General features: G+C 40.2%; 1 pseudogene across 1 annotated transcript in view; it reads right to left on the reverse strand.

Moving 5' to 3' along the window:
* LOC308337391 (toll-like receptor 13) overlaps nucleotides 1–12836 on the reverse strand; it is a 37918-nt pseudogene extending 25082 nt beyond the window's left edge. Inside the window, exon 1 of the transcript in view lies at nucleotides 12818–12836. The product of the transcript in view is annotated as a toll-like receptor 13 (transcript). The remainder of the gene's footprint in view (nucleotides 1–12817) is intronic.
* Nucleotides 12837–12910: the final 74 nt, after the last annotated feature.

Consider the following 12910-nt stretch of genomic DNA (forward strand, 5'->3'; position numbering starts at 1 on the left):
AGACCTACTGCTCAGAAATAAAAGATTCCTTTCAGAATATGACTGCTAATTGACAGTGCACCCAAGAACTCTGATTAACACAAGATTAATATTGTTTTCATGTCTGCTAATATATCATCCATTCTGCGGCCCATGAATCAAGGAGTAATTTTAACTTTTAAGTCTTCTTTTTTAAAAAAGATTTTATTCATTTATTTGAGAGAGAGAGAGAGCATGAGTGGGGGTAGGGGGAAGGGCAGAGGGAGGAGAGGGAGAAGCAGGCTCCCTGCTGATCAGGGAGCTGACATTGGGTTGGGTTCCGGGACCCTGGGATTATGATCTGAGCAGAAGACAGATGTTTAACCGACTGAGCCACCCACATACCCTGAATTTTAAGTCTTCGTATTTAAGAAATACATTTCATAAGGCTATAGCTGCCATAGATAGTGATTCCTCTGATGAATGTGAGCAAAGTAAAATAAAAAACACTGGAAAGGACTCACCCTTTTAAATGCCATTAAGAGCAATCATGATTCATGGGAAGAGGTCAAAACATCAACATTAACATGAGCTTGGAAGAAGTTGATTTCAACTGTCATGGATTACTTTGAGGGGTTCAAGACTTCAGCTGCCGTAACTGGATGTGGATAAAATAACAAGAGGACTAGAATCAGAAGTGGATCCTAAAGATAGGACTGAATTGTTGCAATGTCATGATACAACTTGAATGGGGGGCACCTGAGTGTCACAGTAGGTTAAGCGTCCCACTCTTGGTTTCAACTCAGGTCATGAACTTAGGGTTGTGAGACTGAGCCCTGATAGGGCTCCGCACTCAGTGAAGAGTCTGCTTAAGTTTCTCTCTTCCTCTCCTTCTGTCTACCCCTCCCTCCTGCTCTCTCTCTTTCTCTAAAATAAATAAATAAATAAATCTTTAAAAAAAAAACTTGAATGTATGAGGAGTTGCTTTTTATGGATGGGCAAAGAAGGTGGTTTCTTGAGATGAAATCTACTCCTGGTGGAGATGCTGTGAAGACTGTTGAAATGACAACAAAAGATTTAGAATATTATATAAACTTATTTGATAAAGTATTGACAGGATGTGAGAGGATTGAAGGAAGTTCTGCTGTGGGTAAAATGCTATCAGTCAGCCTTGCCCTCTGCAGAGCAATTATTTGTGAAAGGAAGAGTCAACTGATGCACAAAACTACATTGCTATCTTATTTTAAGAAATTGCCACAGCTACCACAACCTTCACCAACTACCACCCTGATCAGTCAGCTACCATTAACACTGAAACAAGACCCTCCACCAGCCAAAGGAATACAACTTGCTGAAAGCTCAGATGATGGTTAATATTTTTTAGCAGTAAAGTATTTTTAAATTATGTGCATTGCTTTTCTTTTCTATTTTTTAAAAATTTTATTTTATTTTTTTCAGTATTCCAAGGTTCGTTGTTTATGCACCACACCCAGTGCTCCATGCAGTACGTGCCCTCCACAATACCCACCACCAGGCTCACCCAATCCCCCCCCCAAAACCCTCAGTTTGTTTCTCAGAGTCCAAAGTTTCTCATTGCTTTTTAAGGCATAATGTTGTTGCACACTTACTGGACTCAGTATAGTGTAAACATAACTTTTACATGCACTTGGAAAACAAAAAATTCATCTGACTCACTTTATTACAATATTTGCTTTATTGCAGAGTTCTGAAACTAAACCTGTAATCTCTCCAAAGTATGCTTGTATTTATTCTAATTTCCTCCCTTTCTTACACAAAAGGTAATATATTACTATATGCAATTCTGCATCTTGCTTCCTTAACCTAAGTACATCCTGGAAACTATATCAGTGCTTACAGAACTCTCTCATTCTTTCTTACAACTTATGTAGTACAATATTCACTTATATCAATGTGTCATAGTTTATCTAGTCCCCTATTGATAGACACTTGGGATTTTTTTCTTGTCTTTTGTTCCACTTAGACTTTAACCTATCATCTGGTGTATGAAGGCATTGAACTTTATCTTTTGTTAATATAGCTACCTAGTTGTCTCAACACCATTCATTAAAAATAATGTTTTTAATTGAGGAAATACTCTACAGGAGAGGAAAAAATTTCTACTAAATTCTTAACACTAATCTCTTTTTATTAAAAATCTACATATATTTCAGATCAAGTATATTCACAGGTTCTGTTTTTATGCCTCCATCCAGAGTACCTCTCCTTGACTAATGTTTTTTATGACACAATTTGTCCAATAAGTTATCTCTATTTTTAATTCTTTTCACTATTCTGACAAGGTTACTGCAAAATCTTTGGATGCCCCAATTTCATTCCATTCTGAAGCAGAATATCAATGTACCTAATTAAAATGTAAATCCCTATCAAAAATTTTGCCCAGAAGTTGAGATATTTCTAAGGCTAATTATACAATTTCACTGTTTTTTTTTAAATTTATTTGAAAGACAGATCACAAGTAGGCAGAGAGGCAGGCAGAGAGAGAAGGGAGGAAGCAGGCTCCCTGCTGAGCAGAGAGCCCGATGCGGGACTCGATCCCAGGACGCTGGGATCATGACCTGAGCCGAAGGCAGCGGCTTTAACCCACTGAGCCACCCAGGCGCCCTAATTATACAATTTCAAAATTAAAATGTACGCCACGAAGTTTTCTCAGTCTCCAATCTTTTTTGACTATTTTTTTTACAAGCGTATGTGTTACATCTTGGTGTCATAGGTTGGTATATTAGTTTTTATTGCTGTGTAACAAATTTAAGAGCTTCAAGCAATACACATTTATTATCTCACAGTTTCTATAAGTCAAGAGTCTGAACACATCTTGGCTGTGTAATCTGCTCACAGTCTCACTAAGCTACAATCTAGGTGTTGGCCAGGGTGACAGTCTCATCAGAGTTTCAACTATGGAAAGATTCACTTTTCTTAGAGTGTTGGCAGGCTTCATCTCCATGAAGACTTCATCTTCGTGTCCATATATATATATATATATATATATATATATATGGACAGATGGTATATGAGGATTCTTTGTATTATTTATGCAACTTTTCTCTAAATTTGAAAGTATTTTCAGGAGAAAGTTAAAAACATTTCAGTATGTATTATTAATTCTCTTCAAAAAATAACTGTGATACTATTATCATACCTAAAGTTTTTTTAATTCAAATACTTTGAAACCATCAAATATCCAGTGTTCAAATTTTCTATATTGTCCCATAAATGTGTGTGTGTGTGTGTGTGTGTGTGTGTTTACAGTTGGTTTGTTTGAACTGTAATTCTAATAGGAACCACACTTGTTTGATATGTCTGTTTCTGTTACCCTATGGATTATTTCACCTTCTACATTTTCTTCAGATTATTTTGCTGATTGTATCCCAGATCATAATTCAATACATAGATACCCTGGGATGCCTGGGTGGCTCAGTAGGTTAAGCATCTGCCTTCAACTCAGGTCATGATCTCAGGGTCTTGGGATGGAGTCCTCATCAGGCTTCCTGCTCAGCAGGGAGCCTACTTCTCCCTCTGCCCCTGGCTTCTGCTTTCTCTCTGACAAAGAAACAAACAAAAAACAAAACGAAAAAAAACACAAAAAAACACCCAATACATAGATATCCCAATAACTATATCATCCAATAATATAACTAAATGCCCTTTAATATAATATCCATTGTTGAATACTCAAAATAGAAGCTAGATGTTTAAAAGCCATTTTTCCTAGTACAAGAGGTAGGAGTTTGGACCTATGGGACCTTCAAATTGCTACCAACTGTTTAATTTTTATAAGTACATGAAAATATAAGCATAGGCAAGACATGGATAGAAGTCTAGGCAGTGGCCACGGTGGCTGACATCTGTCTTTAATATTCCTCAAAATTGCTATGTTTATCTCTTCATGGGCTGAAGAATGTGTTGTAGGATATCATCAGGTCTAGGCCTCAGCAAAATTAGGACCCAGGCAAAGTATATGTAGTTGTTTTATTTTATTTTTTTTTAAGATTTTATTTATTTCTTTGACAGAGAGAGACACAGCGAGAGAGAGAACAGAAGCACGGGGAGTGGGAGAAGCAGGCTTCCTGCTGAGCAGGGAGCCTGATGTGAGGCTTGATCCCAGGACTCTGGGATCATGACCTGAGCCGAAGACAGACACTTAATGACTGAGCCACCCAGGCGCTCCTATGTAATTGTTTTAATATATGTCATTCCTCTATATTTCTCCCTTCAAGAGGTGAAACCCAATTCTTCTATCCCCAAACGTGGGTTGGACTAGTGGTTACTTCTAATGAATAGAATATGGCTGAAATGATGGTGTGTGACTTCTGAGACTAGGTCATAAAAGGCATGATGGCTTCTTCCTCTTTCTTTCTTTTAGCATTCATTCTGGGGGAAGTTAGTTGCCTTGTCATAAGGATACTCAAACAGCACTATGAAGAGGCCATGTGGTGAGAAACAAGGTGCCCATCCCTGCCAACAACCATGTGAGTGCATCATCTTGAAAGCAGATCCTCCAGTTCCAGTCAAGTCTTCAGATAACTGCAATGTCATGAGTGACCCAGAGTGAGAACCACCCAGCTTTGTTCTTGAATTCAAGACCCACAGAAACTGAGACATTTTTTGTTGTTGTTTTTAGGTGTTGAATTTTGGGACAAATAACATTAGATAAGTAATATACTTTATAATCTTAAAAAAATTATTTATTTATTTATTTATTTTAGAGAGAGAGAGACAGAGAGAGAGAGTGAGGGCAGGGGCAGAGGCAGAGAATCCAAGCAGACTCCCCACTGCGCATGGATCCTGATGCAGGGCTTGATCTTATGATCCATGAGATCATGACCTGAGCCAAAATCAAAAGTTGGATGCTTAATTCACTAGGCCCCCAAGTGCCACTGTATTTTGTTTTTTTTAAGTAGGTTCCATGCCCAGCATGGAGCCCAACAAGGGGCTTGAACTCATGACCCTGAAATTGAGACATGAGCTGAGACATCAGTAGTTGGCTGCTTAACCAACTAAGCCACCCGGCCTCCCCTATACTTTGCAACTTTTACTTGTGTATGCAAGATGTAGTAATAATTTGAGGCTTTTGATAATGTTGTCTTCCTCCAGAAAGTGTTTATATTTGTTTCTTCCTGGTGGACTACTAAGCTAGAGGTATTAGAAATTCCAAGTCACTTTATTCAGTCATGGATTGAGGTAATAAGAATCTGGGCCTTATGTGAGAGCTGATCTATTTCCTATTCACTCTTATTCTTAAGGTGCCTTTTAAGGTCACAATCCAAAGCCTGATGTTTTGTGAAAGCCCCCTTTCCTTGGTAGGCCCTGAATTCTAATTTTCCCTCTATATTCCCCTGAATCTAACTAACGTTATGCTAGGTCTCTCCTCTGCCTCTTCTGGAATTGGTAGATGTCCTTATGGGGAAAATAGCCCCAAATATAGACTTAACTTCTCTGGGTTTCATTTTTCTCTTGAATCTTGGCTTCATAATTCTTCATTACACTTCACTAACTTTGATAGTTCTCTAATACCTTGAATGGATGCTTTTAGAATTTGTCCAGATTTTCTGTGTCTCGATGGGAGGATTAGTTCCAACTACCGAGTCCAAGATAACCCCAGTAGTGAGGGTGAACCCCCCCCAAGAATGAACTTTTAAAAATGTAAACTTGATCATACAACTCTTGCTTAAATCCCTTCAACAGTGTAGAAGCATATTTTCAGCTGCAAGCAACAGTATACTCAGTGAAATGTGGCTTAAAGTATAGCATTTGCTAATCTCAATGATAAGAAATTGGGTAATAGTAATGCAAGCAGGCTGGGTCTGAGGATGCAGAGTGGGTACCACGGGACCAGCAAGAGGGTCCTTGGCTTTGCTCAGGATAGAAATAAGATGGGAGCCAGAAGGAAGTGAGAGCAGAGTTTATTGAAGACAGAGAGAGCAGATATAGACGAAGCATTTGGGAGACTTGGAAAGGAAAGGAGCATGATTCTTTCTTTAGGGTCTGAGGGTTTTTACTGGGAATGATGGTCTGGCGTACATGTCCTTTCAGGCATCCAGGAACTGGTTGAACAAGGATTAGTGCTCAGGTGTCCTCCGTAAGTCACTTACACCCTGGAGAAAGGGGTCTTGGTGTCAAGGTGTTTAGAGTAGGTAGTCTTGGGGAATGTTCATGAAGCCCTTGCTTGTTCACTCCTTAGGTGTTACCTATTGTGCTGAAAGACTCCAAAGAAGTCATTAACTCCTTGTCCTTTACAAGGAGGACATACATCAAGGCATGTGTAAGGCAGGGGTGGTTTCTAACAAGAATAAAAGCAGGAAAAGGAGCAAAGAAAAGAAAGAAGTGTTTTTTTTTTTTTTTTAATGGGATCCCTTCAGTCTCCCTGTCTGATTAGGGCAGAGCCATGGTTGGTTAATTCAGTAGGTCACTGATGTCATCAAGGACCCAGGCTCAGTAACAAAACACCTCAAAATTTAGTACCTTAAAACAACAAATAGTTAATTGAATTGAAATTAATAGTTAATTAACTATTAACAAACAGTTAATTGAATTTAAAAAACAACAAATATTTATTATTTCACAATTTCTGTGTGTCATGAATTTGGAAACAGCTAACTTTATTCTGGTTCAAAGTCTCTCATGAGACTGTAGTAAGGATGTTGGCCAGAACTTCAGGTATCTGAAGGCTTACATGGCCCTGCAGGATCCATTTCTAAGATGGCTCATTCACATGGCTACTGGAAGGAAGCCTTAGTTCTTTGCTGACTGTTGATAAGAGCTTCAGTTTGTAACCAAATGGGCCTCTTCATCAGGCTGTTTGAATGTCCTCATGACAGGGCAGCTGGTTTCCCCAGACTGAATGATTTAAGAAAGAGTAAGGAAAAATCCACAATGTCTTTTAAGACCTAGTCTTGGAAATCACGTGTAGTCATTTCTATCACATTCTGTTTATAACTGGGGTGAAGGGGTACAAGAACACCTGGCTCTGGGGGTCCCAAATACACCAGATTCGGCCACTCATCACTGACAAAATCCAAAGGCAGAGAGATGAGTGATGGTGAGACAAGAAAGGAATTTATTTCAGTGAAGCCAACACTGGTAAGACGGTGGACTAAGATCTCAAAGACTGTCTCCCAAATGCTGAACATGCTTCTGGGTTTATATAAGGATATGTGGGACAAAGGTCTTATACCATACACAAAGATAAACTTAAAATGGATGAAAGACCTAAATGTGAGACAGGAGTCCATCAAAATCCTAGAGGAGAGCAGAGGCAATAACCTCTTTGACCTTGGCTGCAGCAACTTCTTACAAGACACGTCTCCAAAGGCAAGGGAAACAAAAGCAAAAATGAGCTGTTGGGACTTCATCAAGATAAAAAGCTTCTGCACAGCATAGGATACAGTCAAGAAAACTAAAAGGCAACCTACAGAATGAAAGAAGATATTTGCAAATGACATATCAGATAAAGGGCTGGTATCCAAGATCTATAAAGAATTTCTCAAACTCAATACCCAAAAACCCAAATAATCCAGTCAAGAAATGGACAGAAGATATGACCAGACACTTCTCCAGGGAAGACATACAAATGGCCAACAGACACATGAAAAAATGCTGCATGTCACTTGCCATCAGGGAAATAAAAATCAAAACCACAATGAGATATCACCTTACACAAGCTAGAATGACTAAAATTAACAAGAGAGGGAAAAACAAATGTTGGCAAGGATGTGGAGAAAGGGAAACCCTCTAATACTGTCAGTGGGAATGCAAGCTGGTACAGCTACTCTGGAAAACAGTATGGAGGTTCCTAAAGAAGTTAAAAATAGAACTATCCTGCGACCCAACGATTACATTTCTGAGTATTTACCCCAAAGATATAGATGTATGAAAAGAAGGGGCACATGCACCCCAATGTTCACAGCAGCAATGTCCCCAATAGGCAAACTATGGAAGGAGCCCAGATGTCCTTCAACGGATAAATGGCTAAAGAAGATGTGGTTCATATATACAATGGAATATTCATCAGCCATCAGAAAGGATGAATACTTACCATTTGCACTGACATGGATGGAACTAGAGGGTATTATGCTAAGTGAAATAAGTCAGTCAGAGAAAGACAGTCACAGGGTTTCACTTATATATGGAATATAAGGAATAGCACAGAGGATCATAAGGACAGGGAGGGAAAGTTGAATGGGAGGAAATCAGAGAGGGAGACAATCGATGAGAGACTCTTGACTCCAGGAAACAAACTGAAGGCTGCGGAAAGGTTGGTGGGTGGGTTGATGGGGTAACTGGGTGATGGGCATTAAGGAGGACATGTGGTGAAATGAGCACTGGGTATTATACACAACTAATAAATCATTGAACATTACATCAAAAGGAAAGAGATAAGCTGGAAAGAACGCAATCAATTAGAAAGCATAGAGTGAGGTAAAAAGTGTGGTAGTTTAAGTCCTCTTTCATGTTCATCAAAAGTGAGCAAGTATAGACCACAGGGAATTGGACTCTACTTTATTGAAAGGATGAGTATCTAATAATTTGTGGACACATTTTAAAAGTACCATGAATTGCAAACATAATATTCTCATGGGACGGCATCCCAAGCAAGAAGTTGGGAGTAGGGGCAAAAAGCAACCTTGCTCCTAGAGCTGCTCTCTCTTTTATCAGAGAGCAAAGTCCTTCCCAGAAAGTGTTAGCTGACTTCTTTTAGTTTTTTGAGTAGTTTCCACTGTTCAACATGGGGCGTGAACTCACAACCCTGTGATCAAGAGTCATGTACTCTAACCACTGAGCCAGCCAAATTCCCCTGTCTTCTTATATATCATTTGCCTAAATTCAGTAAATGCACATTCCCAGGCCAATTCATGACAAAGGGGAATGGGATACCAGGCTTAGTTTAGGCTCAGCCAGGATTCATCCCTTGAGGCTGTGAGATTAGCTTACCTTTCCTGAGTACTTGTCTTGGGCCCAATAATCAAATTAGGTTTCTGTTAGGAAAGAAGATGGTGGCTGGGGAATGGCTGTTGGGTGGCTTCAGTGACTTCAAAAAATGGATTCTCATTGCTCTTAAGATAAAAGTTGCATCTTTATTATGGTTATAAGTATGGAGTTATTCTTAGAAAATATATTACAAGCCCCAAGGAGTGACTGTGGAAGCAGCTGAAGAAACATCACCAGCATTCAGGCTCTCAGGCTCTTGAACGCAATGGCTCAGTAGGAGCAGGATCCCATGATCCCCAGCGGCAGGGCATAAGTGAGAAGCTATGGAAGAATGTGACCCTCATTCTCCCCGTTCTGCACCTGGTGACTGCCTGCCCAAACATCCCGCCCCTCCCTTATCCTGTGACTGCCTCCCTGCATGCCTATGTAGGGGAAAACACAAGCCTGCTTCAAGATATTTGCCATCCCTTTGTACTCCTTTCCCATGCTTGGTGGCATCTCTCCTTGCTTTTCTGATAAAAACAAAAGAAAATAAAATAAAAACTCTGTGCAGGATTCAGCTGCTGTGGCTCTTTCTTGCAGAGGCAGCCCTGCTCCGCTGCTTAGATTGGTGTCTGAGAACTTTATTTCAGTGCATGACGACATATAAGGCCCACAGGATCTGGTCCCTGCTTACCTTGTCTTTATTTTTTTTCAAATTTTTACTTGAATTCTAGTTTGGTGGGGTGCCTGGGTGGCTCTGTGGGTTAAGCTTCTGCCTTTGGCTCAGGTCATGGTCTCAGGGTCCTGGGATTGAGCCTTGCCATCAGGCTCTCTGCTCAGCAGGGAGCCTGCTTCCCCGCCCACCCCCACCCCCTGCCTCTCTGCCTACTTGTGATCTCTCTCCTCTCTGTCAAATAAATAAATAAAATCTTAAAAAAAATTCTAGTTAGTTAACATATAGTGTAATATTGGTTTCAGGAGTAGAATTCAGTGGTTAATCACTTACATGTAATACCCAATGCTCATCACAATAAGTACCTCATTACTACCCATCACCCATTTAGCCCATCCTCTGCCCACCTCTCCTTCATCAACGCTCAGTTTGATTTCTATAGTTAAGAGTCTCTTGTGGTGTCCTTCCCTCTCTTTTCTTCCTCTATGTTCGTCTGTTTTGTTTCTTAACTTCCACATATGAGGGGAATCCTATGGTATTTGTCATTCTCTGACGGACTTATTTCACTTAGCATAATACACTCTAACTCCATCCATGTGTCTAGTAAGAAGTTGCTAAGGCTGATGTCACAGAGGTTAGTGCCTGTGTTCTACTCTAGGATTTTGATGGTTTCCTGTCTCACATTTAGGTCATTCATCAATTTTGAATGCATTTTTGTGTATGGTATAAGAGAGAGGTCTACTTTCATTCTTTTGCATGCGCTTTTCCAGTTTTCGCAATACCATTTGCCGAAGAGACTGTCTTTTTTTCCATTGGATCATCTTTCCTACTTTATCAAAGATTAGTTGACCATATATTTGTGGGTCCATTTCTGGGTTTTCTATTCTGTTCCATTTCATCTATGTGTCTGTTTTTGTGCCAGCACCATACTGTCTTGATCTCTACAGCTTTGTCATATAGCTTAAGTCTGGAATTGTGATGCCCCCAGCTTTGCTTTGCTTTTTCAAGATTGCTTTGGCTCTTTGGTGTCTTTTGTGGATCCATACAAACTTTAGTATTGTTTGTTCTAGCTCTGAGAAAAATGCTGGTGTTATTTTGATAGTTATTTCGTTAAATGTGTAGATTGCTTTGGGTAGTATAGTTCTTGGGGTCTAGTTGGTGACACCTCATTTTATCTGGACCTTAAGTGCCATGTGTGGAAAACATTTATGTTTCTGACTCAAATTACTTCATTCTGTTACCTGAAACTGGGTTTGCCTCTTGGTGGGTGTGGAGCCAAAAAACACAACCAAGCCAAATAATAAGAAAAACAAGAGTTTTACTTTCTGCAAGTAAAGGAGAACACCAGGGATATTTACCAAAGCAGTATCAAACAGCTCAAACAGCAAAACTGGGAAAGTTTTAAGCTGAGGGTTCACACAAATTCGTGAAGGGGCTTGTGCAATGAGGAATTCAGCATGGAATTGGGGGCAAAAGTCATCTCAAGGTGACAGAGTCCTGGTCAAAGTTTTGAGGGCCAGTGAGGGTCAGTATCATCAGTTCTTTGGCTTTTCTTGGTCGGTATCTGAATGCTCAAAAGGATTTAGATCCTGCGAGGATAATTCAAGAACATATGTCCCGCATATGAGTGAAACCATATGATAATTGTCTTTCTCTGCTTGACTTACTTCACTTAGCATAATCCCCTCCAGTTCCATCCATGTTGATGCAAATGATGGGTATTCATCCCTTCTGATGGTTGAGTAATATTCCACTGTATGTATGTACCACATCTTCTCTATCCACTCATCTGTTGAAGGGCATCTTGGCTCCTTCTACAGTTTGGCTATTGTGGACATCGTTGCTATGAGCACTGGGGTGCATGTGCCCCTTCTTTTCACTACATCTGTATCTTTGGGGTAAATACCTAGTGGCGCAATTGCTGGGTTGTAGGGTAGCTCTATTCACTCATATGTGGAACATATGCAATAGCACAGAGGACCATAGTGGAAGGGAGGAAAATCTGAAGGGGAGGAAATCAGAGAGGGAGAGGAACCATGAGTGTCTATGGACCCCGGGAAACAAACTGAGGATTTCAGAGGGGAGGGGCTTGGGGGGGTAACAGGGTGATGGGTATTAAGGAGGGCATGTGTTGTGATGAACACTGGTTGTTATACATAACTAATGAATGAACACTACATCAAAAACCAATGAGGTACTATATAGTGGCTAACTGAACATAATAAAAAAATAAAACCTTTTTCAGCCTATAAAAAAAAAGAATGTATGTCAAGGTCAATCTTTACTTTTGAATCAGCATTGAGAGTTTTACCATTGTATTACTGTTCTGGATATGATTAGGTTATCTCTTGGCCTGAGAGTAGCTGTTTGTTCTTACGTTCTTTCACAAGATGGCCAAGTGCCTAAAATGACTTTTCTTTGCAAGAAAGCTATTGAAACAAGGAAACTGAAGGACTCCATAAACATCTGCTTTTGTTCCTTCTCCTGCTTCCCTTAGTCCTAGGCCCTGCACCTCCACCTGACTTTAGACATGCCTTGTAATGTAAATAGAGTATGTGCTCCTGGCAAGAGACAAAGAGTTAATGATTTCTCTAGAATAGATAACATCTAAGGACCAGGTGAGAGTGAACAGAAGAAGCTATCAAATCCATATTACAGACCACTGGCCCTAGAAATCTTGATGCTAAGACTCCCTTGCTCTAAGGAATAACACCTGGTCTTTGTTCTAACACGTTCCTGGATGCCTGAGGGGACACATACACCAGGCAGTCACCCTCAATTAAAAACCCCAGGCCCCAAAGACAAGACTCGCTTTTTTCCTTTTCAAGACCTCCGGATGCTTCGCCTGTACCTGCTGTCTTTGATAACTCTGCTTTAACTTCCTGCAGCCTCGCGTTTGATGTCTACCCTCAGCACAGCCAAGGACCCTCTTGGTTGGGCGTGAGAGACTCCCTCTGGTTCCTAGGACTGGTCTGTAGGCATGCCTATATCTGGTTTATCTTTTCCAGGGAACCCCTAACGCTGTTTACAATTCCAGCCAACTCTGCAAACATGTGGGGCATGGAGTCCCCATTTCCTGGTAATGGTGTCTGTATTACAGTATAGTATGTACGGACTCTTCACCTGCCCTCCCTACGTTTGAATCCACCACTTACAAGGTCTAAATCCCTAAGCAACCCACTAAAGCTCTTTCTGAATCATTTACTTAATCTGCAAAGTGAGGAAGGCAATACTTACCTCCGAGTTTTGTGACCATTATTATTTTATATATGAAAAATGCTATCTGCTTGTCATTAGCGTTGTGTCAAAACCGGAACAATTACATAACAC

This window comes from Martes martes (genome assembly GCF_963455335.1).
Source record: "Martes martes genome assembly, chromosome: X".
Taxonomy (NCBI): Eukaryota; Metazoa; Chordata; class Mammalia; order Carnivora; family Mustelidae; genus Martes; species Martes martes.